The sequence below is a fragment of the Cibotium barometz genome, chromosome 47 (genome assembly GCF_041138505.1).
Source record: "Cibotium barometz isolate CiBa-2024 chromosome 47, ASM4113850v1, whole genome shotgun sequence".
NCBI lineage: Eukaryota > Viridiplantae > Streptophyta > Polypodiopsida > Cyatheales > Cibotiaceae > Cibotium > Cibotium barometz.
The window spans coordinates 24,148,095-24,154,128 of NC_141092.1; the positions used below are offsets into that span (position 1 = coordinate 24,148,095).

General features: G+C 33.7%; 1 long non-coding RNA gene across 1 annotated transcript; it reads left to right on the forward strand.

Annotated features, from left to right (window-relative positions):
* The first annotated feature begins 346 nt into the window (after positions 1-346).
* Positions 347-1,455, forward strand: LOC147611527 (uncharacterized). Its single transcript, XR_015263749.1, has 4 exons — positions 347-841; positions 955-1,035; positions 1,142-1,195; positions 1,313-1,455. It is a non-coding gene; the product is annotated as an uncharacterized LOC147611527 (long non-coding RNA).
* The last annotated feature ends 4,579 nt before the right edge of the window (positions 1,456-6,034 follow it).

Here is a 6,034-nt window from a genome sequence, read left to right on the forward strand (position 1 = left end):
TTTTCCTACGTAAGCATCTTTTTTACATGGGTATATTTATATTATATATTTATGTGGTTCTAGTTTTAACTTTATGTTATTTTACATGTCATGGTCTTAAAGCCAACACTCAATCTTCAGGCATATAATCATTCTTATGAAGAGGTAAGAGCTAGAAAGATGTATCATTTAAGGATAATGTATAATGGTTTTTTCTTTGAATCATGCATAGTAACTTATGCAATGTTACATGTTTTGAATGTTTTGTTTAAAAGATTTTGTTACTAATGTGAACTTTATAGACAAACTTTGAGCTTCAAGCTAGCTCTCCTTACATTGATGCGATAAAAAATGATCAACCTATAGAGAATGTAAGTGTATTATATAATTGATTTTATTCTAAGTAGGATTTCTTTTGGTTTTGTATTAAACATATGCTCTTCTATATAGCTGGATAACTTTATATTCGGGACAAAGAGGTTTGAAGGGTTGCATGATTATATATCCGATGAGGTGTATTTCTCTTAGTCCACACAATGATTTTAAGACTACTATTTTTTGAATTCTATGTGATTTTGATAACATCTTATAAACCAAGATTCTTATAATACAACAATGGAGGAGAATAATTATTCCTTTACTGAGCTACTACATCATGACACATCAAAAAGAGTGAGAGCCATAAGAAATCAAGAAGCGAGAGTATATATGACAAGTGAAGACAAGGTTTGGTTGAGTTTTTCTTTTTATATGTGATAAGTTATCAATATTTCTTATAATATTTTGTTGTACTTGTAGGATCCAATGTTGAATTTGGCTAAGTATACGAATGAGGTTTCAAGAAAAAGTCAGAAAGAGAAAGGTAATGCAAAACTTACAAAAGTTTTCTACTATCTCTTTGTACTCCTAATTTTTTCCTCTTTCTCTTTTTACTTTTGTGATTATTAATGCTAGTTTTTCCAGCTTGTTCCAAAGGTAAGTGAGAAGATGAAAACTCACTTGGAAGAAAGAAGTCACTAAAAGGGTGAAAATATTATACCAACAACCATTTTAAAGGTATTGTTAGATAGATGTATAATGTTATGATTCTCCTATTTTTAACATAATGGATTTGATTTTTCTATTTTTAACATGATGGGTTTGATTTTGTTATTTCAAATAGGATTTAGAACACATTGAAAAATCAAATGTAGAGGCATCATGTGAACCTTTACAAGTAAGTGATATTATATTAGAGAAATTTATCATTTATAAGTTTATTATTTTGAATCTTTTTATTTAGGTAAATTGAATATGCTTTAAAATTTTATATATTTTATTATCATGAATGTAGGTGAGCCACATTTCAGAGGAGGATATGGAGACAATCTTATTAAAGTACATGAGAGTGCATACAATCCAAGACATGTGCTTTTCTGTCAAGAGTACATATGTCAATCTAAAGAAGGAGAATATTAGTTTCAAAAACTACTCAAAGGATACAAAAAGCATGGGAGTGACATTATGATTCGTGACATTGTGCATTGGCTTATTGCCAATAAGAAAGTCAAATTTAATGCACAATCCACACCTATTAGTTTAGAAAATGTAGACATAATCCCATGACATTTAGATAATCTTGAAGTACTATTTATTTTGAACATGATGTACGTTGACTACTTTTGGCTCCATTTTTAAATATGTAAGACTTTTTTGCTTAATCTTTGATAAATAAAGAGATTTATATTTTATAATGCTTTATAGAACTACTTAATCTATTATATTGTAAGTAGTATATTAGCACGATTCATAGAACTATCTAGAGGATAAGCTACTAAGCATTCTCTATATAGAGATACAATGGATTCACTATATAATTTCCTAGATACAAATAAGGATATCTAGGAAAAGTGCAAACTAGGGAAATGAAACAGTTTCCTAGATAGGCTACCTAGAAAATACAATGCATGGATTTCTCTACATAGATAAATTTACATATATAGGAAAATTTTTCCTATGTAAGCAAATTTTTCTATATAGAGAGATATAGGAAATTTTTACTATATAGATAAACTTTCTTATATAGAAAAATCCATGCATTGTATTTCCTAGTTAGCTATCTAGAAAAGTGTTTCATTTTCTCTAGTTTGCACTTTTCCTAGATATGCTCATTTATATCTAGGAAATTATCTAGTGAATGGTTTTTTTTACTATATAGAGAATGAACAAAAGTGCCTTGTGTTAAGCAGCTCCATAACTATTCTATTATCCTCGTGGCAATGCTTTCTCGCTGAGTTTACTGTATCACATCACTGGTGTGCTTGGAGGTGGACAGCCATATTCCAACCTTGAAAACGGGGATCGACAACAACGTCGTTGGTGATGAAGTTAAGGATCCTACGTAAATGATTGAACGATATTGCTGGTCCACTCTAACCTTTCGAAGAGTAAAGAATCTACCCCTAGGAAGCTTTGCCTATTTTGCTAGAAATAATGATTGGGTAAAGTGATGAAGCACACGAAACTGGCAGGCAAAAAAAGACACGCTGGAAAACAAGGGTCCTGGAATTGGGGTTGCGAAAGAGTAGTCACTTGAAAGCATGGAAAATGATATTGGGCGACAAAAGGAGTGCGGTCGTGGTAGTGGAGTCGAAAATGGAAACGTGAGCAGGTGATGGACGATGAACTCACATGTTACACTTACATATTTTTAGGTGAACACCCCGAGTCTAGTCTCTATCTCCATCAATGTTTTCATAAGGGGAACATTGCTTTTGTGTGGATTATACATTGGAGGGTTGATTGGCGAGCTTTCTTGTTGTGTTTCTACAACATTTTCATGAGATCAAGGATTAGTTGAGATCTTTTTCCAATGGCTTCTTAGCCAATTATTCTAGCCACTTTTGTTGAGTTGTCCAAACTCAATGGCTTGAACTACTCCATTTGGAAGTTGAATGTGCGGATTGTTCTTATGGCCCATGGCGTATTGGGGGCCTCATGATAAATGTAGTGTTGACATGTGTTAGGAGTTCCATTTATCCAGAGGCGGTTCTTTCATCAATGGTGTACTGGATCTATGGCTATATCTATCACCTTTGCTATAATGTTTGGGTTGTTAATGTGCGAGGCCACATCAGGCTATCATCCATGTGTCACCCGGATTTCATCCATTTGATTGTAGCTCCTCGATATGTTTTAGCAAGTGTTGATTGTGTGCTTTGTGTTATTTACACTATAATTATGAAAGAGAGAAAAAAGTGCATTTAGCTATGATCACTATAATTTTATCCCCTTAACATTCTTAAAGGTTATGAAAGAGAGTGTGTCACATGCACCATGACTACATGGAGCATATTGATTATTTGAGTATATACATACATACATACATACGTACATACATACATACATATATGTGTGTATGTATAGATGCATATATATATATATGAGAGAGAGAGAGAGAGAGAGAGAGAACCATAGGATATGCAGACAAAACTCACGGAAAGCCTTATTTCTTTTAGTTCTATTATAGCAATCCTTGCAAATACAAATAGTCTTTGATATATAAATAAGATACATATTGTCTCCCACAACTCCAAGGCAATATGGGATAATGCTCAAGGCTTATTGTCTTGTGGTTGTTTTCCAAATTTGGAAGCATGTCTATACCCAAAACATTTCCTCCCTGCCTTTGGACCTCTCTTTGTGTACTGAGATTGCTAATACTTGTTGAATTATCATCATCCTTCTACATCATATCTTCCATCATTCTTGTGTATTCTCTAATGCAACCACGTAGTTGTGGGATGTTCCATCCATGTAGACCACTCACAACAGGTTCTGTATGCCTCCTTGATGACATATCATCCTCTAGATATACTCTTCTCAGCTCCTCCCAAAAGAAGGGCATGCGAAAAAGGCTCTCTATAGTCACCATGGAGCCACAAATACCAATGCTATGACTCTTTGTAGACACAGCATGTGGTCATCCTGGAGGGTAAAAATCATAAAGCCTACTCTTGCCACCATAAAGGAAATATGTGGTTTAGGCATTTGTGAGTTCCCACTTGTCAAACATTCTTTCCATTTCCTCATCATTTCTAAGTTAAGTGGACTCCAAAAGTGCCATGTCTTTGTCCCTATAAGTAGAAGAATCCAACCCATTTGACACATAGGGTTGATATGAGAAGTTGAATAAAAATGTTTACTTGAAAACAAAATACCCAGTCTAGATTGCATTCGTGTTCTTCCAAGCGACTCCATCAAGGAAGGTAAAATGTCTTCAAACTATCCCTCTACAAACTCAAGGATAGGACTTCTTGTAGGTATCATTTGATCCAAAATGCTTAAACATTCACCATTATCTCTATCAAGTACTTTATTATAACTTCTTAGAATCCTTTCCCCATTATTCTTCACTGCAGTAACTTGCACTTCACCCAAGTGCTCTATCACAAGTGCCTCAAATATTCCCTCTTCAGTAAAACATTCTAGCAAGATCTTTGGGGCAAAATCATGATTAATGATTGGCTTATGCATGGGCCTCGATATGTGTGATGACAAACACAATGGTACATTGAATTGCATTGAAACCATGACTTTCTACATGTAATAAATTACCAAAAAGTTTAAGTATACAACCAAGCACTAGAACAATTTTATGCATGAATTGCAATTCTATAATACATACAGCAAAACAAATTTATGCATATTTGATAACAAATTTGCCACAAAAGTTTCAACTTGTTTTGAATAATAAAGGATTCAAGATATTGGACCCACAAAGAACTTGTGATAGTTGAAATTATAAGAGTTAAACACACAACCATTAAGAAGTACTATATTACTATTCAAAATATGACACCAAGCCAAGGAAACAAAGTTCAATGATAGTAATGCACTAGAACACTTCAACACTTGATAATACATTCTATAAAATGTACAACCCAATAAAAGTATGCATCTATGATGACATTCTGGAAAAATATTTGGAGTATAATCATGATTACTGATTGACTTGTAAATGGACCTCAATATGGACTGAAGTGCATTGAAGCCATGACTTCCTGCATGTAATCAATTACTTAAAAGTTCAAGTATAAACTCAAGTATACAACCAAGCACTAGAACACTTCTATGCATGAATTACAATTCTAGAGTGCATACAACAAAATAAATTTATGCATATTTGATAAAAAGTTAACTACCACAAAAGTTTCAACTTGTTTTGAAGAATAAAGGATTCACGATATTGGACCCACAAATAACTTGTGATAATTGACATTATAAGAGTTAAACATACAACCATCATTTAAGGGTTTAGGACATACACATGTACGCTCTATCTATGCTCTATATGAGCATAGAGAACATTCATAGAGCATACATCTGCTCTATGCATGCTCTATGTGAGCTATGTATGCATATGTTTATGCATAGCGCATGCATCACTTACATAGAGCACGCTTAGGGATTCATGTGGACTGTTTTTATGCATAGAGCTTTTTTTGATGTGGAGTGCTATGCATGGATGGAGAGTGTAAGATTTATGAATATATATACTCTCTTGTGCATATAGCATATATTTCTATGCGCTCTTTTTATATGCATAAGGTATACTCTCTATTCATAGAGTTTACATGTGTATAGACATAGTCATCTCACGATGCTTACCTAGCTTTCTTATATGTTAGAGTTTAGTAGGAAGTGACATTGCATGCTAATGTAAGGAGGCATGCTGGTAAGTGTTGTGACATGGAATTATCTCACATATTAGAGAATATATAGGCTCTATGCATGCATGCATATAGATCAAAACTTAATGTATTATTATTAGTACATTAGGCTTAATACTGACAATCTTAATTTTTATATATGTGGCCATTATGGAGGTCACCAACGGATCAAGATGATTTGATATATGGAGCAGCATCCTCTAACCCATAGATGATCCTTATTTGGTTATTGCTTTTGAGGCATAGGGAGCTTAGAATTCACAGAATTCTAGGTACGGGGTGGAGCAATTGATTTGTTCAATCTTATGGCTCACCTTCCGATGTGCCATGTGCCAGTGCAGAAA